General features: G+C 33.3%; 1 long non-coding RNA gene, 1 other non-coding gene and 1 pseudogene across 2 annotated transcripts; 2 read left to right on the plus strand and 1 right to left on the minus strand.

Moving 5' to 3' along the window:
• Nucleotides 1–1372: 1372 nt before the first annotated feature.
• Nucleotides 1373–2155, plus strand: LOC121230449 (uncharacterized). The gene is made up of 4 exons (XR_005928481.1): nt 1373–1405; nt 1492–1550; nt 1655–1747; nt 2128–2155. It is a non-coding gene; the product is annotated as an uncharacterized lncRNA (long non-coding RNA).
• Nucleotides 2156–3146: 991 nt separating this feature from the next.
• LOC107901106 (uncharacterized) lies at nt 3147–5489 on the minus strand. The gene is made up of 7 exons (XR_005928535.1): nt 5335–5489; nt 5147–5243; nt 4915–5033; nt 4707–4787; nt 4240–4361; nt 3660–3823; nt 3147–3250 (listed from the first exon to the last, which is right to left on the minus strand). It is a non-coding gene; the product is annotated as an uncharacterized protein (transcript).
• A 6577-nt stretch (nt 5490–12066) lies between these two features.
• Nucleotides 12067–26403, plus strand: part of LOC107887886 (CRM-domain containing factor CFM3A, chloroplastic/mitochondrial-like) — a 47132-nt pseudogene continuing 32795 nt past the window's right edge.

The following is a 26403-nucleotide window of genomic DNA, read 5'->3' on the forward strand; positions in this document are numbered from 1 at the left end:
TAAAGTAAATACTATTTCGTATCCAAGTAACCTTGGTGTAATTATGAGGTCTGATCAAGCCTTTTTTATATAGAAACATTTTTTCTCTTGATGATTTGTTCTTTAATTGTTATTAGGAAGAAATAGGGAACTGCAGGTTGGCACAGGCTCTTTGTGAAGTTATGGGGGAAAGAACTGCAAATTGCTATAGGATAGCACCGTTAAACGGCAGTAGAAAATAAAAGCAATGAAAAATATGGCTGAAGAGTTAAGGTGGAGATTACAGATCATTTGTTGCATCTTGAAATGTAAAATCTAATTATTTATGCTACAACTTAGTTTTCTTATCCTTCAGGCTACATCCTTGATTACTTTCCTATTATATCAAGCTACTTTGCAACTTGCCATTCTTGTTTTTCCTTGGATGGTGCTTCATTAGATACTTGTTCTATTGCACATGCATTTTGTACATGTGCCGATTCACAGGGGGACATTGCTTTCAGAAACAGGATTTATTGTATTTTACAGGGGCAATGATTTCTTGCCACCTGTTGTAACAAATACATTGAAAGAGATGCAAAAGTCCAGAAATCTTCTGCAAAGGAGGAAGAGAAGACGAGGGAGGGCCCTAGCTTGGTTGATCTATGTAAAAGCTTCTACCTTCCTTTGTTGCGCATCTCGCAGAAACATGCTGCAACCTTTGCTGGGGCACCACCAAGCCCGATGAAGTGGAGGAATGAAGGAAATTCAGCATTGACTCAACAGGCTTCACTAGTCAGACATCTTGAAAGAAACTAGCTCATGTAAGTTACAGATCAGTAAGTAAGAGTGATAACAAGATTCTCAGCATTTTAAAACTGTGACATACTTTCTGATTTATGCTGTCTTTCTAACTTTGTGGTCCTAGGCTAAAGGGAAGTTGACAAAGGCAATAAAGCTTTAGCTAAAGTGCAGGAGCATCTCGATCCACAGATCTCCCAACTGATTTGGAAACGTTGAGTGAAGAGGAGAGAATTTTATTTCGTAGATTGGTCTGAGTATGAAACCTACTTGCTTTTAGGTAAGAATGGGAACTTCAATCCTGCTTTACTGTTCCTGACTAGAAGAATCAAATATTCATATGAGTTTTCTTTTTAGGAAACGAGGAGTTTATGATGGTACAATAGAAAACATGCACCTCCATTGGAAATACCGAGAGTTGGTAAAGATACTTGTGAAAAGAGAAAGTTTGGCCCAAGTGAAGCATATTGCAATTTCGTTGGAGGCCGAGAGTGGTGGGTGCTAGTATCTTTAGATAAAACTACAAAAGGCTATGTATTATAATCTATCGAGGAAAAAACTACTTGCGTCCTCTTGAAATGAGGCAAAGAATTTATTGACAAAAAGGCAGGCATTAGCTCGATCAGTTGAACTTCAGAGATCTGAGGTACATCGTATTCAACTCTCACAATTTACAGATTCTTCTCCAAACAATTTTGTTCTTCCATCTAATTCTGTTCCTGCATTTTCTAGGCACTGAAGCATCACATCTCAGACTTACAGGAAAAATTGAGCTAATGAAATCAGAGCTGGTAATTCTTTTTACTTTTAGATATATATGTAAATACGTACTGATGTTCAACAAGAGATGACTTGATAAAGTTTACCGTCATTATAATACGTTGTTTTGATCCAGGAAGAAATGAAAGCTGGGAATGAGGTTGGTGCCGTAAATACTCCATACTCAAGGTTGAATGAAGCTCTACTTTCTGATGAGGATATTGAAGAGGTAATAAATGATCCGCTAAACTCATGCATGCTGGAAGATGAAGAACATGCGTTTCATTTTCTTCTACTTTGTTATTTGCAATTATACACATTTGAAGTTGCAACCCTCCCTAGGCCTGATTCCCAGCTAATGAATAGTGCCAACCCTTAAATAATTCTCATCTCTTGTGATCATTGATAATCCTTATTTTGTTCTTCTTTGATACCACAATTGGATTTAGTGAATGATTCTGTACTTGAAACCTGTGTTAATGTTGGAAGCTTCGAGTTGTATAGCTGACACAGCTATTATGAGGTTGCATCTCAGTTTGAGTTGCAGAGCTTGACATGGTATGCTTTGCTGTATGATTCTGATGGCTAATTTATTTGTATTTGAACCAGGAAGACTGGGAAGATGAATATATGGATCATATGGCAGCGGCAATGATGATGATGATGATAGCAAAGGAAAGACCAGTTTAGTAGTTATCGACAGATCGGAGCCTGGAGTACAGCTACTGCAGATTTTTAATAAAGGCAAATCTTTAACATTCAGCTTCTAAGCCAGGGAAAGATCATATATAGAAATGGATTATCATTGGATGTTGCATTCTAATATATGGTAATTGTCCTTACGTGCAGCAATTTTTGAAGGTTGTAGGTGCTTCTAGTTATGTTATAAATACAATTAATGATCCAACTGAAGTTTATTCTAAAATCTCATTTATCTAGCAGACATTTGAGAGGGAACAGAAAGGAAAACAACAGTGTTGAATGAACCATAATTACATCAAGTCACTTGCAGGATCTCCGTAATTTATTAAAAGAAAATAAACTACATAGCATTGTCTTTTAAGAACGAATGGCAATAAACATTATACCAACTGGAAACTCAAGCTTCCATGGAACTTGGTCAAATTAGTAGAGTGAGCAAATCCAGCTTGGCATGGCCGTTTAACATCTCAGTAGATAACAGTGATCAATTACAGCTGCAGGGCTTACATTGCTGGAATATTTCAGCTGTCACCTGTATCTCATTTGTTGGTGGAGAAAATTTTAGATTTGTGTTTACAGCCTCTACCTACTTGGAAGAATCCTTGTCTTGCTCTAAGGCTGACGCTATAAATTTCACAACAGTAGATGCCAACTCAGTTTGATGCGAGGTGTACCATGATTTGCTCCTTCTATAATGTGTAATTGGTGATTAGGTATAACCTTGGCAAACTCCAAAGCATCTTCAACAGAATTATCTCATCAGCAGATCCATGGACCGTCAACACCCTGTATGTTACGGTGAATAATAGCACAATAACATATACTAGTATTGAAGTTCATTTGACATTGGCATCTAAATCAGCTCAATGAATCAGTGAAGAATCAATGATTTCGAACAACAAAAACTAATAGGCTCTAGTCTAGATTCAAAATCCTACGACATTCTTTATCAATCTTGAGGCAAGCTTCATGATGTCTGTTCTTAAGCGATCCATCAAAGCTTCCTCAGTCACACGGTATTCAATGCCTCCTACATAAATAAAATGTAATTAAAATTCGAAATGTTTCCAATCAAGTACATAAACAAATATTGAACAAGACTAAATGTTAACCCTTTACATTCCACAAGGAATGTTTTTATTCCCAGGAAATTGTTAAGATAGAACATTTTTAATGCAAATTTCTACTTCCCTTTCAAGTTCCAAATGCCAAAAGCTATAAGAGCACCGACAGCAGCTGTCTTTATCACTGATTATGTATGTAGCTATAATTCTATTTGGATACTTTTAAGTAACACTTGAACTGGACAGAAAATCCAATCAGGACTGCTGATTTGCTTAACTTAACAAACAACAAATAGATCTTGATGGACATACACAGACGTGAAGAACACAAACTCAGGAAATCATACACATCAAGGAAGCTAAATAAATAACTACCTGTCTTATTCTTAACATCAATGTGGCCATCCTTCTTATTATTTCAATAAAGTCTTCTCCCAAGCGTTCTGCAATGCCTCTCTTCAAGTCGTAGCGGCCAGAAACGTTTACAACTATACGTAAATCTTGATACTTAGAAGCATAAAGGAGCACCACATTTCCCCCTGCATTACATTATTTTAGCAGTATAACACTTGTTGGAGAACTTATTAGACAAATGAAAATCACAGCTGGAAAAAACTAATTGACAGACTTCATTGGGATATCTTGATGCTTCGAAGCATAAAGAAGCACCAAAATTCCCCCTGGTTTATTTTATTCCAGTGATATAACACTTAAACAGTAATGTTAGCTTGGTTACATTACTTATTCTGTGTATATATGATCAAAACATTATAAGAAAAAAGATATTGCTAAGATCCATCCTGAAAATAACTCAGTGATTAGAATGTAATTTAAGATATAGTCTTCAACAACTTAGTTTCTTCTTAGAGAACTTACAAGTTCTACAGTGCAGAGCAAAACCATTCTCTATTTTAATTAGTTCAGAAAAGTTCGAGTAGGAAACACGGACACTCACCTTTACTATGCCCAAGAATTGCACTTACCACACGACTTTCCCCTGAAAAGTGTTGAATTACGGCGTGTAAATCATCAGCTTCTCGGTAATAGTTACCATACTGAAATGAACCTTCACTTTCTCTGAAAAATGGATCCCAAAATAAATCACAACTATAGAACAAAGTGAACAAAACACACACTCCAGCAGCAGCAATAGACATAAAAAGTAAGAACTATGCTGCATAATACATATTTGCCAATCCAAGAAAAGCCACCTCTTAAAATCTCTACAGATTTAACTTTGTTCCTCCGACTCTTCTACCGTGACAACACTCGTACCCGACCCTTGGGTGTGGAGATAAGACCAAGAACCCTCCAACTACATTAAAGAAAAACTTAGAAAAATCTAACCATACCGTGTTGGACATATACAATGTCCGACACTCTCACCAGAGTCCGAGTAACATTAGATTTTAATCAACTCACCCGTTTCCAGCAAATCGAAACGGAAGACACTGATTCCTTCTTTTCTAAAGCAGCAGCAAGGTTCGTCATAGTATTGTAATCCTGAAGTAGAATTAATCTAAGTGAGCTGCTTTCCCTAAATTATTACTATTCCTCCATGAACAGACATTTCCACCAAATATATTTGCTACTGAAAGCAAGGTGAAAGAGATGAAATGACCCAACTAACCTTTCTGGATCTGAAACCATGGCATAAGATTACAATCTCTTTAGACTCGGTTTCATGCAATAATCCCACCAGTTTTTCACCATGCTTGTTCGGAATTATCATTCTCTGCCGCTCAATCACTAAAATTTAGAAAAAAAGGGTCCTTTTTTTTATTTTCAAAGTTCTTTACATTAAAAACAAAATGCAACCATAATAAAGTTATAAAAGAAAGGGAATACTAATAATTTGGGACCTGGTTTTTGAGTAGAATGAGAGTGAGCCATCGTCGAGATTGTGGAGTTTGGTTTGGAGATACGTCGACAGGAGGATGATATGAATGGTGTTCGTACCTGTGAAAAAGTATATTTAGGATTAGTTGATAAATTTGAGAGCAGTGTCAATGAATCAAAGTTAAGGGCAATGGTGGCCATTTCTTAGAACCTCTGGTTGGCCTCTTTCTTCTATCGTGCTTAATAAGGCAAGTCCTGTAAATGGATTGGGATATAGGAAAGGTTCCGATTGAATCCCTGGTGCCATGGGTTTTAATTACAGCTGTTGATAGGTCCGAATGGAAGGGTGGCTCGAAATCTGAGTATAATATTGGCTTGAAAAATAGGATTGAAAATAGGAATGGACAAAAATATAAAACACGTTTATAAAATAGGCCGGGCCACGGATAAGGACTTATGCTTAACCCAGCCCGCTTAGATTCATTAAAGGAATTTTTTATGTTATTTTTTTATTATTTTTTCTCTATTTTACTATTATTTTAATATTATATTACTACTATTTTATTATTATTATTTAAATATTATATAAAAATTATTTTATTATTAATTTTATTATTATTTTAAAGACATTTGTTTTTATTATTACTTTAGAGGGATTTACTTGTAAAGTTATATTAATCTTAGTGTTATTTAAGTATACATATTTTTAAAATTTATTTTCCATGTGTTGGAAATATTTATTTTGATGCTTTTAGTATTTTTGATGTATTATATATATTTTAAAATTATATAAAAATAATATGGGCGGGCCGGGTCGAGCTTGGGTAAAATTTTAAGTCCATTTTTCAAGTTAGACTTGGTCCAGGCCTAGCAAACGGGTCTGAATTTTTAGTTGAGCCCGGCCCGACCCATACACACCTCTAATTTTAATCTATTCTATTCCATTAAATAAATTATTAAAAAATATTTAAAATTAGCTTCAATCATTGGGTTCAATTGTGTTTTTTTTTTCAGTTTAATTGATAGGTACTAATTCTTGAATCAACTGGTTTAATGTCTTCTTTGTATCAATACTTGACTATTTTCCAATCTAATTAATTTGACAAACTAATTTGATTTAATTGACCGGTCCAATTCATTTTAAACAACCTTAACTATTACATGGTAGTGAAATGTTAAAAGGAAATATCAATTAAAAAATTGTCAAATTTTAGTTTTGATTCCTCTACTACATTAAAATATAAAATTTAATCTTTGTACCTTTACTTTTATTATGTCATTAAGTTACTATATTTTGATTAAAATGCTTACATAAAAATTTTAAAATATTCCTTCTAACCTATTATGCCGATATAGTTTTTTTAATGTTGGAAAGGACAGTTTTAGTAAAAATTCAACGTCTAACATTTTTACTTTTTAGTTAATGATTTTAATTATTTGGGTTAACTAATGACTTTATAAAGGTAGAAAACAATTATGTTAAATTAAAATATAACAACTAAATCTTATAATAGAGAGACCAAAATCTTAAATTTTTTTAAACCTTAAATTATAACTTATTGGCTAGATGTTCACTTTTCCTAAAAATAGTTTGGGTTCGAATATTCGTTGTATAAAAAAATCATAATTTGACCATTTAATTGGTTTAAAGTTAATTTAAATTGTAAAAATCTAGATTTATTCTCTGATCAATTTGATGTTCAGACTGATATTTGAACATAACATATGCAGTACATCAGTGCAAGAAGAAAATCAAAGAGGGAAATTGTAACACCCTAACCCATATCTGTCGCCGGAATAATGTTACGAGGCATTACATATCAATTCACAACATAAAACATACAATCTCATAAATCATTCAACACAATCACTTTGTCCTTATAAGGGTCTTCGAGGCCTTAATCATGCTTTAGAAGTGGTTCGGGACTAAACCGATAACATACGAAAATTTCGAAAAACTTAGAAATTTTTCAATCATACAAGGCTCACACACCCGTGTGAACAGGCACGCCCGTGTCTTAGGCCATGTGGAAACAGGGCATACATACTGACTTGCATCACATGGCCGAGGACACGCCCATGCGCCAAGCCGTGTGAAAACTGGAGAGTATACTGACTTGGGTCACACGGCCAACCACACGCCCGTGTGTCCAGCTCGTGTGCCCTTTAGGGGGTATACTGACTTATACCATACGACCAGTCACATGCCTGTGTGTGAGACCGTGTGGGGCATACTGACTTCAAATAAATTTTAATACTAGGGACACACAGCCATGTAGCATAACGGTGTGTCGCACACAGCTGAGACACACGCCCGTGTCTCTGCTCGTGTGGACAAAAATAGGCTATTTACAAGGCCAATTTGCCACCCATTTTGCACATACCTATAAACACTCAAATGGTACCATTTCATCACACAAATAGGCAGTCGAAAATCATCCAAAAAATGCACAACTATACTATATCCATTTCAACCAAATTCATTACTCAAATTCCATAACATTTACCTATTCAAATACTAATCAATTTGTCTTGCTTTACTAAGCATAATTTATATATATAATTCATCCAACTAAACCAATCCAACATACATAATCATTTTAACCACATTCATTCAAGATAAATCTATTACCAACATTAAAATAGAACCATTGCACATTCATAAAACATCACCAAGTTTATCATCTTATGCTAACTCAAATGGCCAAATTACATATCCATCAAACATACCAAAAATGACTCAAGCCTATACATGCCATATACCATAAATACATGCCTTCAAAAGTACCAAATTAGATGATCGATAGTGCGATGATATTCCCGATGACTTCCAGATCCGAGCTAGCCTTGATTATCTATAAAACATAGGAAAATAACACAATGTAAGCTTTACAGCTTAGTAAGTTCGTATTAACTTAATGAGCAACTTCACCATTCATTCACAATTCCATCAATATAAATGCAAGATAATACAAAATCATTAAATCTTAAACCATTCAATCATTCATTCAATAGCTTACCAAGAATTCATCCATTTCATGGATTCAATGTTTATAAACTTTACGTACGTACATGTAACACTCCTAACCTTAGGTTATGAGGTATTACTTGACTGAACAAAACTTCTATAAGGTCAAAGATACTTACCAGACATAAATTATCAACACTGCAACCATGTCTCATTGATTTTCCATAAGAGCTCTTATAAATTTCCAAAATGACTCACTATCAAAACATAACCGAATATCTAATAACAAATTAACTACTATCAAGTTATAACTAAAACATTTCACCACATTAGTTCAATTATAAGGCTTCTCTAAACAAAATGAGCAAGCCATCTTCGCATGGCTATAATGTATACAAAGTCGAAATATCATTCTACCTATAGTCTATCCTATACATGCCTTAAACCATGATGATATACAATCTTCTCAACTCACATAATGACTAGAGAGTGTGATGATATCTCCGGCCCTTCCAACTCGAGCTAAAGTATATACCTATAAGAAATGGAAAAGAGAACACGGAGTAAGCTTCAATGCTTAGTAAGTTTTAAGTAATGCAAACAATTAATTTACTTATAGATCGATTATTCAAATTTTTAAGAAATCATTCCTAGATAATTGCCATTTTGGCCAAGTATCCATGAACATAATGCATATTTAGCAAATTCACCTCACTTGAATCTGAACTCAATTAAAACCAATATTGAAATTACAAATAAGATCATAAGAACTCGAAAACATCTCATTAACAAGTTTAACCATGTTTGCAACAAAATCACAAATTCACTACAAGCTGTCTTCCTGAGCAACAGTCACTAAATTATTTATAACTGGAGCTAAGAACACCAAATCAAGTGTCGTTAATTTTCCCTGAAATAGACTCATATATCTTCCATCCATAAAATTTTCAGAATTTTTGGTTTGACCAATCAATACCAGGTTTTTATTGAAGTTTCCCCTGTTTCACTGTTTGACTAATCTGACCACTCTTCACTATGAATCAAATTTCTCATTATAAAGAATTCGAAATATGTTATCGTTTATTTCATTTGAAACTAGACTCATTAGGGAGTCTAAGAATATAAATTTTATCTTATAACCATTTTTTTACCATTTATAATGATTTTCTGAAAACAGAACAGGGGACTTCGAAGTCATTTTGACTCTGTTCCACGCCACTTCAAATATCTCATTATTGGCAACTCTTTTGCTTACACGGTTTCTTTTATAAAAACTCGACTCATTAAGATTTCATGACATAATTTATTCAGCCTCTAACTCAACTTCCACAATTTATGGTGATTTCTGAAATCACGTTACTGCTGCTGTCCGAGCAGATTTATTACCCATTCTTTGGATTCATATTATTTAACATGTATATCACCAAATCAATCTCATATAACTTTCACCATAACCGAATACACACATACACATATGAGATTGTCACATATACTTCTCATTTCGCATTCATGATTCAATTCCGATCAATCTAACATATAAAAGTATATAATACATACCTGACTGACTTAATGTGTTGAACATATTCAATGGTAGTTTACTACGAACATTCGAAATCATAATCTTACTCCAATCATCGGTATTAAGTCTGCTAGATTTAAAACCAAAATCAAATCACCACCACAAAGCATGCGGGACTTTAAGCCCGGATATAATACCAGAACGAATGCCTTCGGGACTTAGCCCGGATATAATTCTCTATTATCATGCACACATATATATATATCATAACACATTAGCATTTCATTTACATTATTTGAACACAAGCACAACATGCTTATCAACCATTCCACTTTCGGCTCAATAGCCACATACAAAGAACACGATTTCGTTTCGCTATCCAACATGATTTCTATAACCATTCGGCTACAAGTCATATGCACAATTATTTATCCCACTACGTAATTCAAGTAGAACCAATAGGTCACAATTTATTTATTATGCTTATATACCATGATTTTATCAAATCATAAGCTAGGTTTCATTACTCAAAGACTTACCTTGACTGTCATCGAATGACTACGGATATGCTATTTGGTTAGTTTAGCTTTTTCCCTTATCCGAATTAGGCTCCTTAAGCTCTTGAGCTAGATTAAACAAATTCACTTGTCACTAATTCATTAATCATGCCTTTTATTCGGTTATATTAATAATTTAAAACACAACATCACCAAGCTATTACTCACATTCACGTTCGGCAATGACCAATTAATAAACCTTAAATTCAAAATAACTTCAATATTATGATTTTACAATTATCTTATACTTTCACATATAACTTATTTATGGCTGCATATATATATTATCAAAGTATCTTTCGGTTCCAAAACTCAATCATTAAAAATGTACACACATAAACATATACTTATGAATTAAAATATAATTTCTTATGCATAAGCATAGCAATGACCGCATAAACACTCATATATATATATACAATAGATGCATTAACAATTTATCATTCAATGACTAAGCCAAAACATCTTTATCATATCATTTACACTTTTGCTTACAAGTATATACTCTTAAATCAAGGTATAACAATCACACGTGTATATTTTTATAAGTATGTATAATCACATTCATACAAGTATACACATAATTCACAATTTATTTTCGTATGCATATATCACTTGAAGCATCAAACCCAATTCATTAATACCTAATTTAACAAGTTCAAAACTCATTTCGACAATGAAGTTCTTGATTTAGAACAAGGATAATCCCTCTATTCACTATCCATAATCAAATTCGGCAACCATATACACTGAAATTTAACATTCGTTCTTTCCCTCAAAATTCAAATTCATAATTCATTTCTTGCCAATTGTCGAACATCAATAGCCATTTAGGACAAATATACCTCATACAAGCATTATTTTAACCCACTATGTACTATTCATGCATTTTAACCCTTATAGCCAATTACTATCTATCTAACTAGCCACAACTAACCTTATTCATCAAGATATAAAATCAAACATACCTCAAATTGCCTTCACAAGGGCCGAACATCATAGAGCCTAATTGTTTCTTTGTTCTTTAAGCTACGGCAATTGAAGGAAAGTAAAGCGTGAAAACTTTGTTTTCACCACCCAATTTCTTATTAATTCCCAATTTCCAACATTATTTCACATTTTAAAGCATCAAACACAAGAATTCTTATCAAAGCATCCATGGCCGAAACATGCTTAACAATTATAAACAAGAATTGGACCATGAGTTAGCTAGACAACTTAACAATAACCTCAATAATCAAGTTTCCATCAAAATTTTCAAGAGAGCTTACCTAATAGAAGAAAACAAAGTGCCAAATGCCTTAGGAATTTTTCTCCTCCCCTCCTCACAAGTTCGGCTAGGTGAGAAGATGAACCCCCCATGAAAACATTGTTTTTATCATTATTGTTATAATATTAATATTCCTTTAATATTATAATATTCATTTCATATTATAAAACAATTTAACTTATAAAATAAAAATAATAAAATCATATTTTATTCATGATTCATCATCATTACGCCCACTACACTTAAAGATGGGCTATTTGACATGCAAGGACTCCTTTTTTGTAACTACAACTGTTCAGCCACTTTTTAATTTTGCCTAGCAAGATTTCAATGTTTAACAACTAAGCCCTTTTTGATTAATTCACATCAAATGACAAAAATCAAAGCATTCAAAGATTCACACATGCATTTTCACATATATTAGACATAGAATATAGTATTTAATTATTTTCGTGTCTCGATTTTGTGGTCCCGAAACCACTTTCCGACTAGGGTCAAATTAGGGCTATTACAGTACCTGTACTAACTCGTACCAATCTCAGTCTAATCCACATATTTCAACTTTCCCGTTGAACCATTCGGAATAGAAGTCGGATATTTAAGGATCTCAATCGATGAGTACTTATACCATGGCTCGTAGCCAAAGCAAGGTAACTTATCCTGGAGCACCTATACCATGGCCCGTAGCCAAATCAAGGTAACTCCTCTCCAAAATACCTATACCATGGCCCAAAGCCAAATCAAGGTATAACTCGCACCCGAAGTGCCGATATCATGGCCCGAAGCCAACTTATTACCTTAATGACATGTCATTTATATCCTAGACTATTCCTAAGGTTCAATCGGGAATTTCTAATGCCAAATCATAGTTGAATCATTTCAAATCACTGTCAAATCATTTTCGAATCATGGTCGAACAAGTTCATAGTCTAAAATTTACAATTTATGTAATATCAAAGCATTTAAATACAATTATAATAGAGCTAGTTACATATGAACTTACCTCGTATAAGGAATTGACGGATCGAATCGACTAATCGACAACCTTGCTTTCCCCTCGATCTAAATCCGAATTCTTTCTTTCTTGATCTATATTGTAACACCCCCTACCCGTATCCGTCACCAGAACAGGGTACGAGGCATTACCAGATTTAAAAATTTATTTATCAGACATTTTATTTCATCTAGCATTCATATTTGGGACCAATCAAAATCAAACATATTGCCCCTTAAACATACTTATTTTCCTTGTATCAACGTATCAAAGATAATCACATATTTACATGTTATGAAAAATATCATTCTCTTACCGTTTCTTCATAAACATAAATTAGTTAATTCATTATATCAATATTTCATGTACCATCAACTAATATTTCCTTATATCACATAATTAGGTTTCACGAACTTATCTAGCTAAATTGCAAAAATACCAAGATTTAGGGGCATTTCGATAATTTTCTATTTTCCTCGATTTTTCAGCCAATCTTGATCTAAATTAATAATTTCATTCAATTTATTAATTTAGACAATAAAATAATTCATTTCACTCAATTTGGTCATGTTTATTTTTTACAAAATTACCCTTAAAGTTTTACTTTTATTCAATTTAGTCCCCGAGCCTAAAGCATGCAAATTAACCACTTTAATGTAACCCATGCTAACTAAATATTCATATATATATTTTCCTCCCCCTCCTCTCCATTCCATATCCTTAATGTATATATAATTCCACTATTTTCTCATATGTTCATATCAAGCTGTCCACTTGAGTCATAGCCACTAAATTATTTATATCTTGAGCTACAGAATTCTAAATTAAGAACCACTTGATGTTTCAAAAACTAGACTCAAATATACTTCTACCATAAAAATTTCATAATTTTTGGTTTAGCCAATAAGTACAGTTTATTCTTTAAAGTCACCCTTGTTCTGCTGTCTGACAATTCCGAACCTTCTTCACTAAAAATTAATTATCTCCTCGTACGGGATTTGAATAATGTTCCCGTTTGTTTCTCTTAAAAATAGACTCATTCAGGATTCTAAATATATAAATTTAAGCCCCTAATTATTTTTTCAATTTTTGATGATTTTCCAAATTCAGAATAGGGGAACCCGAAATCATTCTGACCTTGTCTCACAAAATTTACTATATCTCATGATTTATAATTCCATTACCTACATCGTTTCTTCTATAAGAAACTAGACTCAATAAGATTTAATTTCATATTTTATTCATCTTCTCATTCGATTTATACAATTTTTGGTGATTTTTCAAAGTTAGACTACTACTGCTGTCCAAAATAGTTTTAATGCAAAATTTGATTTCCATTTTACCCCAAATTTCACAGTTCATACAATTCAGTCCTTAGTCAATTAACCCCTAAATTGAGCTAATTTTTCTCAATTAATACTTTAGTCTATCATTTTAAACTACTTCATAACCCCTGAAAATCAGAACTTTAGCACTAGACCTTAATTCCAAACTCTTTCATAATTAGGTCTTAAAATTAATTTCCATCAAATTTACTTGATAAAATCATCATATATCAAAATTAAACCTTCAATTCTATATTTATTCATCATATGCTTCCAGCACTCACCCATAGCAACTTTAAAAATTAGCCATGGAATAAAAAAGTAATGACATAGTAAATTGGACTCAATTGTAAAAGTCCAAAATCTTAGAAATTTTAAGGAGAAAACAAGAATTAAACTTACATGAAGCTAGAGTATGAAAACCAGCTTGAACCCTCTTCCATGGCTATTTTTCAGCTGATGAAAATGAAGAGAAAATGAAGAGAATTCTAAATATTCCAATTTGGTCCCATTTTTATTTAGCTAATTTTGGCAATTTTCAATTTTACCCTCATTTCACCCATTTCCTGATTTTCTCAGCTATTGCCGCCCAAAATATCTTCTTTGGGCTTATTTGCACTTTAAGTCCTTCCTCATTTGACAATTGAGCTATTTAATCCTTCTAGCAACTTTTACACCTTTTTCAATTTAGTCCTTTTTATTTAATTAATCACCCAAGCATTAAAATTTTCTAACAAAATTTTAATACTACCTTATTGACACTCCGTAAATATTTATAAAAATATTTATGGCTCGGTTTATAACACCGAGATCTTGATACTTTTTTTCTCAATTTCTTGACCAAATAAATCTTTATAAAACACTATTTATTATTTCAAAAATCTTTTAAAAGCTACATTTGGCTCATAAATATTAAGTAATATAATCTACGAGTTCATTTTTCAAATTTGGTGGTCTCGAACCACTATTTCTGACATTGCTAAAATTTGGGCTATTACATATATTAATTCAAAATTAACTTATTTATTCATCTACTCATTCAATTTAGTCCAAAATTACTCATTCGGCATTTTTACACATTAGCCCCTAAACTTTCACATTTAATCAATTTAGTCCTTATTTCACAAATACACAAAATTCACATAATTTCATTACACCCAAGCTTGAAAGAATTGCATATAAGTCCCTAGTAGCCCAAAAATTTCATTTCTTTCACATTTCAACCACTCAATTTGCATATTTCACAATTTAATCCCTATTATGCATTTTCATTAAAAATCACTTAATAAAACATGTAAAACTATCATCAAGCTTTCATAATCCATCATCAAACATCTTCAACAATGGCAACTCTCAAAATCTTTAAAAATTTCAAAATTAAATGTACGAGCTAGCTAGATTGAGCTGCAACAATTACAAAAACATAGAAATCATAAAAAACCGAGCAAAAATGGACTTACAATTAAATCTCAAAGTGACCGAACCCTAAATGCATAAAATGGCTTCCTCCCTTTCAATATTCGGTTGATGATGAAGAACATAAAAAGATGATATGTGATTTTTATCATTTAATTATGTTTTATTAACTAAATTACAAAATTATCCTTATTCATAAACCATTTAAATACCTTAATATATGTCCATATATGTCCACTCAACCTTATAATGGTCTAATTACAACATAAGGACTTCTAATTTAATATTCCATAGCTTTTTAATATCTTTAGCTATTAGAGCTCACGTTTTACACTTTATGCGATTTAGTCCTTTTTCTCAAATTGAGAAATTAAACAATAAAATTAGTTCACAAAATTTTCACACATGCATACTATCATGCTGTAAACACATAAAATAATATTAAAATAATTTTTCGACCTCAGATTTGTGGTCCCAAAATTACTGTTCCGATTTGACTCAAAAACGGATTGTTATAGAAATAAACACAAATTCATAACTATAGTCAAAGAGGTAAGTAAAAAACAAATTAACACACGATATTTGTCAAAACAGTTCGAATATGTGAAGCCTCACTCAGCTTCTCCAAGTAATTTTGATAAGATAATACTCTTAATAAATGGTTAAATATATTTCTTGAAATATCTTCAATAATTATCCCAAAATAAAAACCTTCATATCTAAGTAAAACATCACTTGGTCTCCAAGTAAAATGATAACGGTAAGATAAGGATAAGGATATTCAATCATCTTAAAGTCGTTTCCCTTTTTCTCTAAGTTAATCGAAAAGATAAAAATGCTCATTCTATAATGTAGCGAAATTCCCCTTTGTCCAAACATTAATTATTTAGTCTAAAATGTCAGCACTTAAACTAACCTTAAATTGTCCTGAAAACATGTTTAAACTACTGTCCAGACAAGATAAAAACATGATGTCCAACAAACAATTCAAAAGAATATTTAAACATAGATAAAGCTTAACAACAATGACAACTAACGCCCCAACATAAACATTCAAATTAAAAAATGAAATGTTATCATATTTTTTAAATACCAATTTATGTAAAATTAATGTACAAATATTAAGGCATCATTTAATTGGTTGAAACAATATTTTAGCATTCAAATTAAGAAATGGAGTATTATTTGATGTCTTTTTTTAAAAAAATTTGAGAAATGAAATTAAATAATTCGATATGCATTTTATTTATTTATCTATTTATAAATTAAGTATGTAATAGTTTTTATTTTACACAATATAAGTTTAATAATAATTTATTAGTAATTCTATTATATACGTATGCATGTAGGCATCATAAATTTAGAATATATGTGTATTCAGAAGTAACATTCAATAAATAAATCAATAAATAATTTGAAACTAATAATAATAACAATTATCGAGGTAAGTTTTAAGAGTAATGACTCGAGCAGTGATCATTGCATTTGGCATTGTGTAGGTTCCATAACTTACCTTATTTGTTATTAGTATGTCTTACCAAAATATCTTGATTATTTGCTGACATCTTTTTGAAAATATGTTATTGAATTATGTCTTTCCTATATTAGAAAACTGGAGGGTTGGTTATATAGAGATCAGGTGGCTCGGTGTAGTTATAAGGGGTATGGCCTACAAGCTTCACTGTGTTCAATCGTATTCTGGGTAGGATCAGGCTGATACAAGTGCTTAGGATGTTATAACTACTAACACAGAAAATATGGTAGTTAAGGACTCTGTTAGGACCGAGGAGTCCTTCATGCCGCCTTCTTCGGAGTATTTGAAGGATCTATCTAAAGAATAGCTCATGGATTTGTGTGAACTCAAACATTTGTTAGATGAACTAGGTTTATAAAATAAAGATTGGTTAGGTCGAGAACCGTTGCCTATTGATGCGGACTTGCTTCCACATGTTTTTCCTAGGTATCAACCCCCATTCAGACGCCTTCCTTATGGGGTAAGACATTGTTTGAAGGATTGCGAAATGACTATTTTCCTTAGACTTGCGAGGTCAATGCCTCCATATTTTGCCTTAGGTAAGTGAATGTATGAGATTGTCTTTGTATCACTAAATGTTTCTTTTTCTTCCATATACCATTTTTTATCTAATCACCATAACTTTTTCTCTCAATGGATTACTAGCTGTATATCGCAGCCACATTGCTAGCCTATTTGCTGTGTGATGCAGCCACGTTGCAAGACAGCTATAACATTCTTTGTCCCTATTATCCATTCTATTTCAAAGGACAATTCTTTGATATTATGTATTGTCATGCAATGAGGTTGTAAAGAGCAGATTTTTCAGAAATACAATGCTTTAGCAAATACTATTTCTCTTATTTATTATGGTATCTGAGCCTGGTTTTCCGATCTTTCATAATTGACTCTGAGTCCTTCCTTTTCTTCATATAATGTCTGACTTAAATGATAGCCCACCACCCTTCACTGATGCCCTCACCTCAGATTCTCAAACTCTATCTTTTTTCTCCACTAAACGCATAAATGTCAGACTTGATGAGAAAAACTACCTCCTTTGGAAACAACAGATTCTCTTTATAGTTCGGGGTCATAGTCTGGAACATTTTCTCGACAATTCCACCACTTCACCCTCAAAATTTTCAATCACTGCAACTAGTGAATCTACTTCAAATCCAGCATATACTCATTTTGTCAAGCAAGACTGTGCCCTTACCTCATGGCTTCTATCCACTGTCAGTCCGAATATTCTCTCACAACTTGAATCCTCGGCCTATATCTGGTCCACCTTAACTCTTCTTTTCTCGTCTCTGTCCACCACTAAAGTGATGCACCTTCACTGTAAACTTCACTCTCTTTGCAAAAGTGCACTCTCTATGCGAGATTATCTCTCCCAGATTAAAGAAGTAAGTGACACCCTTGCTGCTTGTGGAAGTCCCATCTCCGATATTAAACATATTGCAACCATCTTAAATGGTTTACCTCAAGACTATGACTCATTCGTTGCTGTTATTACCTCAAGTCAAGAGCCATATCCACTTGATCATGTCATGACAATTCTTCTGGATGCTGAGTCCCGCCTTCATGACCCTCTCCGTCTCCATCTATCCATCAATACTGCCCAAGTTAGAGCACCCACACCTACAGATTTTGTCTCCAACCTACCACTTAGGCCCACCACTTCAGGCCCGCCGATTTTTCCTAGCCAAACCCAATACTCAGGACATTTCCCACCTCTCACTTTGTTCCTAGGCCACGTTCAACCTACAACAGTCGAGGCAGAGGCAGAAACACATCACGTCTACAGTGTCAACTTTGTGGTTGGATAGTACACTTAGTTGACCGTTGTTATTATCGTTTTGACCAATCTTTTTTTGGTATTCAATCTTACCCTCCACCTCTACCACCAACTGTCAATCCTACTATCAACACTTGCACCCATTACAACCCTTCCCAAAGCTATGAAACTACATATCATAATCATACTCCTTCAGACGGGTACTGCCCTTTTGGTCAACTAGCTTCGGATCCTATAAGTGTTAATCCTATAAGCCTTAACACTGCCATATCCTCTTCAACTACCCTCCCCAAATGAACACGCAAGCTTCCAACACTACCACTACTTCAGTATCATCCCCCAGAACTCAAAGCTAGGTTCCTGATTCTGGCACATCCCACTATGTCACCAACAACCTTGCCAATCTCTCAACATATAGTTCATACACCGGGTCTGGTAAGGTTACCATGGGTGATGGTTTTTCCCTTCCAATTAGTCATATTGGCACATCCACTATCTCTTCTTCATCTCGACTGTTACTATTGAAAGAATTACTGCATGTGTCTACTATTTCTAACAATCTGCTCTCAGTTTCTAAATTTACAAAAGATAACCTTGTTTATTTTGATTTTCTTACTGTCTTGTTAAGGATGAGCATACAAATGAAGTACTCTTGCATGGTGAAGAACAGGATGGTCTGCATCATTTTTTCGCTACACCAACTCAACCTTACATTCCGCAAACCATTGTCACAAATGCTGCTAGTTCTACATCACCTTCCTTACCTGTTGGATTTTGGTTATGGCACACACGTCTTGGCCATCCCTCAGTTGAGGTATTGAATAAAGTCATGAAAAAATGTAATCGACAACATGTTCCTCTGTGTGAAGCTTGCTGCATGGGAAAGAGTCATCGCCTACCTTTTATTCGCCTAAACACCACATACACCAAACCTTTTGAGCTCGTCGAACTTGACTTATGTGGACTAGCTCATGAGCCTTCATCAGGGTATCGATATTACTTGTCATGTGTTGATGCTTTTTCAAGGAATTGTTGGTTGTATTTACTGAAATCAAAAGATGAAGCCATTGTTGCCGTTGATCTTTTTAAGAAACTTATCTCTAATCAATTTTCCACCACTATTACTGCTGTTCAAACGTATTGGGAAGGTGAATTTTGAAATTTCACTTCATATTTGGCCAACCTTGGTATTTAACATCGTGTTACTTGCCCTCATACATCTCAATAGAATGGGATTGTCGAACGGAAACATAGGCATATTGTAATATCCTGATTTTGGGCCTAGTCGGAATAGTGGTTTCGTGACCACAAAATCCGAGATAGAAATAATTATTTTATGATTATTTTAAGGTCTATGATATGATTGCATGATTGTGTGAAAATTTCGTGAAGAAATTTTATGCATAAAGTGCTTAAATTGAAATTAGGGACTAAATCGAATAATTTGCAAAACTTGCATTCTAGAAATTTCTAGTATGAAATTGTTTTGAAATATTAATTAGGAGGTCTTAAATAGAAATTTTACCAATTTCTAAGTCTATGGACAAAAATTGGACATGGATGGAATTTTTGGAAAGTTTAGTAGTAAGGGCATTTTGGTCATTTAGGGGTAAAATGAATTAAAATACAAAATTAAAAGCCAATTTTTCTCATCTTCAGCCCCATGGCCGAATATAGCAAGGAGAAACCATAGCTAGGGTTTTTCAAGCTTCCAATCTCGATTGTAAGTCCATTCTAGCCCCGTTTTTCAAGTTCTTTACATTTTTGGAGTCCTGGTAGCTCGATTAAGCTCATGCTAGCAATAATTTAACCTAGGGTTTATATTTGGAAAAATACCCATAGGTGAAATTTGTGTATTTTGGTGTTTTATGATAGAATATGAGGTTTCAAATTATGTTAGACAACTTGTGCTACTCGGTTTTAAGCGAAAACTAGCAAAAGGGCTTAATCGGTAAAAATACCTAATAGTCATAAGTACATGTTAGAGTGATAATTTGATGTTGCCATAGAAGGGAAAAATGATCAGCATGTCATAAAACATAAGAAAATAGGCTGAAGTTTAATTTACGAGCTTTGGGGCAAAAGTGTAAATATGCAAAAGTTTAGGGGCAAAACTATAATTTTTCCAAAATATGATTTTGGGTTTATTTGAATAATGTGAGTCCTAATTAGACAATATTTTAAATGATAGAGCAAGGAAAACTAAAATTCGGGCTAAAATGGGGAAAATACCAAGTTGTGGACGAAATGGTAAAAGTAGCCATTTTCGCATACGAGGTAAGTTTATGTGTAAATGTAGTAACATAATTGTCATTTTAAGCAATTTAATGTTGTTTATATGATATGATGCTGATTATTATCATGAAATATTATGCTTTGTGGTTATTGTTGAATAATATGTAATTATGTGAATTACTTGATGAGTATGAACTATCACCGAAGTATCAATTTCGATATTTCGTGGAAGATGGCAAAGATGTGTGATCGAGGAAAACGCCCGTTTGAACCTTAGGAATAGATTAGGATACAAGTGAAAAGCCACAAGGATGGTTGAGCATCCGAACTCGTTGAGTTGAGTCCGAGTTCACTTATGGATGCAAATGTCCGAACTCGTTGAGTTGAGTCCGAGTTCGTGAGATGTAACTAGGCATCCAAAGTCGTTGAGTTGAGTCCGAGTTCGCTTATGGGCAGGTTACATAGTAGCTTGGCTACATATGTGGCACTTATGTGTAAACTTTCCATGTATCCGAATTATATTCCGATGTGTTCAACGGGTAAAATTTTACTCAAGCGGAGGAATACTCGAGATGAAAGGGACGTATTGGTAAGTGTTGTGAAATGAATACTTTGAACAGGTATGTACTTAACCCTCGGGTTGAAAACTCGATATAACAACAATATGGTAAGATGATAAATGAAAATGTGATATGAATGTCTCGGTGATGATTATGCAAATGATGTTTTATGTTTGCTTATATAGTTATGTTACTTGCTATTTGCATGTGAACTTACTAAGCATTTATGCTTACTCCCTCATTTTCATTTCTTGTAGTGTTGACAAGCCAGCTCGGAAATCGAAAACGGTCAGAGGCACGCTCACAGTATCCGTATACCATCTTGGCATAATGGCTTGTATATTTTGAGTATGGCATGTATAGCATTATAATCATTTTGTGTATATGGTCTTATGATATGGTTATTGAGTGGTATGGAAATGCTTGGTAATTATTAGCCATTGGAATGGCTAATCATGATCATATTTGGTGTTATGTATGCTAAATTGCTAGCTAATCCATGGAAACCATGAAATAGGTAAAATTTACCATAAAATAGATTCAGACAGCAGTAGAGACGTGAATTTGAAAAATCACTAAAAATAGTAGAAATGGAATTAAATAATGAATAAGTTGTGAATCGAAGCTTGATGAGTCTATTTTTATATGGATGAAGCGAAACAGGTATATGAGCTATATTTTATGAGATGTTTAAATTTTTGTGAAACAGGGCCAGAGCGATTTCTAGATCCCCTGTTCTGACTTTGGAAATTCACCATAAATTTCACAAAGATAATTAGAAGTGGCTTTATATGTATAGATTCCTTATTGAGTCTAGTTTTATTAGAGAAAAACAGTATAGTCATTGAAGCTTTGTACAGGGAGATATCTGATTCGTAATACACAGAGGTTAGAGTAGTCGAACCCTGAAACATGGGAGACTTTAACTAATAAACTGTACTAATTGGCCAGACCAAAAATTCTAGAAAAAAATTAGTAGATAGATATATGAATCTAGTTTTAAGAAAAATTTACGGAATTGGATTTTGAGTTTCGGAACTCGAGATATGATTTTTAAAGCGACTGTGATGCAGTTAGCCAGCTTGTCTGGAAATTTTTAAATGAATTGTATGAGCTGTTTAAGTAATGAATTAAGTCCGTTAACACCTCGTGTTCGACTCCGGAAATGGTTTCAGGTACGGGGCGTTACATTTAATGGTATCAGAGCAGGTTTAGTCGATTCTTGGACTAACCTAGCATGTGTAAAAGTTTAGCTATACATGCCACTGATCTGTGATAGTGTGATGTCTTCCGATGCGTATGAGTACCGTCTTATTTAGACAGGGTACTCTCCAACCAAGCTGCGCCGACCATGTTCAATGTTATGTGAAGGTATTTGAGTAAAATTATGATTATGATAAGTCTCGGTTGAGAAAAGTATGAATAAAGGTTTATGATACATATGTGATAAATATTCATATTTGCTTAATGCTCATATGATGTAGTGTATGTGGCTTACTTGATAAGATGAACGGAATAAACAGAAAGTAGTAGAGGTATGAATAAAGGTCATAATATTATGATACGAGTGAAAATGTCCTTGTCTTGATTTGGACGTCAAATGTTGATAAATGTTAATGATATATAATTTTTATGAGATAAAGGATTATAATGAAATGAACTTATCATTGGACTGAATTATATGATTGTAATGATATGTACATGATGATGCACGAAATGAAAGTTGTGATTGTGATGCAAATATCTATGTTTGTTTGGCCTTATATAATGTCATGAGCATGAATTAATTTAATTAAATGAATGGATAAGTAAAGCTGTCTAGAAAACATAGAATGTATGCATAAGTATATTGTCTAAATGGGACAATAGGAAAATTGGTGTAAGCCAACATGAATGAATGACATGATTTTGATGATGTTGCTATGATGATGGGAGTTATGTCATATGTGTATGTATAAGAAAGTCGAGTCAGAGGTCCTACAACCCCTCCCCCTTACCGAAGTGGTACTTATAATGAAATTCATGAGATTTGTATTGAATAAGTTTCCGGTTGAGAACCCAAAGAGTACAGTGATAGAATAATTATAAGTATGATTAGAGATTGAAAATGAGCTGATAAGTAAAGTCAGAGCCAGTAAAGTATCGGATTGACGTAAAGATTATTGGAGTTATGCACTGTCCCAGTTAGAAAAGGAATTCTCCTTGGTAAACCGAATTACTCAGGTGCAAGGTCGAGAAAAGTGTAAATCGAAATTTATTTAGAACTGGCCTTCTTTAGTGAATGGTTTAATATGAAATTTGTGACGGCAGAACTAGTTGGGGAAACGATAATTGAAATGTGAACTATCTGAGTGTGACAGTTATGACTGGACAGATTTAGCAGTCTCTTTTGAGATGTTCTATGTGTTTACCCATTCTCAGAAATATTTCTATGGCTATTGATCTTCTGAAGAAATTCTTATTATATGGGAATGTCTTCTAATTCTGGTGTTGGATGAAAGCATTGGTAGTCTGACTGGTTTATAATTTATATTGCTCTATTTCATCGGGTATTCTATTTCATTTCGTCTGATAAGAATTGATGAGAGAATACATATGATATTATGATTCTGTTTCTTCTACTTGATGCTTCATCTGATATATATGTATGGGAAGATATATTGATCTTGTTATATTTGATTTCAGTGGGATTAAATGATGTTTTCTTCCGGACTTTCTTTCTTTGAAGAATTATCGGGATATTCCGTATTTTCTCCATGAGTTTGGTTTTCGATTCTCCGGCATAGTATCGTATCTTGGGTTTCTTTATCTTGGATCTCTTTATTCTGGATTTCTTTATTCTGGGTTTCTCTATCTTGGATTTCTTTATTCGATTTTCTTGTTATCTTTGTTCCATAATTTGTCAATTACGACTCATGTTCGAAATGGGTTCTTCAGCTCGTGATAATCATATCAAATATGACTATACTTCTAATTTGATCTTGGTAATGTGGTGATTTTAGTATTGGGATTTTTTCTAATTTCTGTGTGAGGATTTGACATCAGTAAAGGCATAGGTGATAAAAGCGCGAGTTTCAGTCGGTATGGTAAATTATTTATTTGAAAGATTTCATGTGACAATTATGTCAGGATTATTTTTCCCAAGTCTGATAATAGAATTTCATTTTGTACGGATAAAAGAGTAAATAGTTTGAACGAGAAGTGTATATTTATTAGAAAGAGTTGGATATTAGTTAAAATCACTACGAATGATAAGGTTTTCGTCTTGTGAAAGCTGAAAAGTTTATTACATGTTGACAAAGTTTGGATAGATGAGAATATTGGTAACCGAAGCGTCTGAACTAGACTAGTCTACATTGAGTAAAGACTTCCTGACTTTCAGTAATATACTGTTGTATGAATTGTGATGTGTTTCAAGATAGTGAGGTAATGTGATAGTTTAGAGCATCCGATGTTACATAAAATCAGAGTTGTTAAAGGGGTTAAACCCGAGCATTGGGATCTATCAAAATTATCCTTGTCAGTGTTGATATTGGGATGGAAATGAGAAGGATTATTCTTGAGGCCATATCAGAATTATTTCTATGGCGAAAAGAGGAAAATGTGATGTATCCTATTGTTAAATGTTTGGCGAGATCTATAAATCATATCTGTATTGAATGAATTCCTACTCATCAGATTCATGGAATTTCAGGTCTCTTTGATTGTTGGATTTCTTGGAATTCTGGTCTCCATTAAATCAAGTTGAGATCTGGGTTTTATGTTATGATATCATGGGAAACTGAGAAGGGTTGAAAATTTAAGAACAGTTGAGAGTTGAGACTGTAAGCTTTTAGATCATATGAGAAATTAAAGAGATGTATTGGAGGTACAGCCTAAGTGAAAGTTCTTCGACACCGAATATGAGATTAAAAGTGAAGACCACTTTTCTGGTAAGATTTTTGGGGACGAAAATCCCTAAAGGGGGGGGAGAGTTGTAATATCCTGATTTTGGGCCTAGTCGGAATAGTGGTTTCGTGACCACAAAATCTGAGATAGAAATAATTATTTTATGATTATTTTAAGGTCTATGATATGATTGCATGATTGTGTGAAAATTTCGTGAAGAAATTTTATGCATAAAGTGCTTAAATTGAAATTAGGGACTAAATCGAATAATTTGCAAAACTTGCATTCTAGAAGTTTCTAGTATGAAATTGTTTTGAAATATTAATTAGGATGTCTTAAATAGAAATTTTACCAATTTCTAAGTCTATGGACAAAAATTGGACATGGATGGAATTTTTGGAAAGTTTAGTAGTAAGGGCATTTTGGTCATTTAGGGGTAAAATGAATTAAAATACAAAATTAAAAGCCAATTTTGCTCATCTTCAAACCCATGGCCGAATATAGCAAGGAGAAACCATAGCTAGGGTTTTTCAAGCTTCCAAGCTTGATTGTAAGTCCATTCTAGCACCGTTTTTTAAGTTCTTTACGTTTTTGGAGTCCCGGTAGCTCGATTAAGCTCATGCTAGCAATAATTTAACCTAGGGTTTATATTTGGAAAAATACCCATAGGTGAAATTTGTGTATTTTGGTGTTTTATGATAGAATATGAGGTTTTAAATTATGTTAGACAACTTGTGCTACTCGATTTTAAGCGAAAACTAGCAAAAGGACTTAATCGGTAAAAATACCTAATAGTCATAAGTACATGTTAGAGTGATAATTTGATGTTTCCATAGAAGGGAAAAATGATCAGCATGTCATAAAACATAAGAAAATAGGCTGAAGTTTAATTTACGAGCTTTGGGGCAAAAGTGTAAATATGCAAAAGTTTAGGGGCAAAACTATAATTTTTCCAAAATATGATTTTGGGTTAATTTGAATAATGTGAGTCCTAATTAGACTATATTTTAAATGATAGAGCAAGGAAAACTAAAATTCGGGCTAAAATGGGGAAAATACCAAGTTGTGGACGAAATGGTAAAAGTAGCCATTTTCGCATACGAGGTAAGTTCATGTGTAAATGTAGTAACATAATTGTCATTTTAAGCAATTTAATGTTGTTTATATGATATGATGCTGATTATTATCATGAAATATTATGCTTTGTGGTTATTGTTGAATAATATGTAATTATGTG

Source organism: Gossypium hirsutum, chromosome A06, assembly GCF_007990345.1.
Source record: "Gossypium hirsutum isolate 1008001.06 chromosome A06, Gossypium_hirsutum_v2.1, whole genome shotgun sequence".
Taxonomy (NCBI): Eukaryota; Viridiplantae; Streptophyta; class Magnoliopsida; order Malvales; family Malvaceae; genus Gossypium; species Gossypium hirsutum.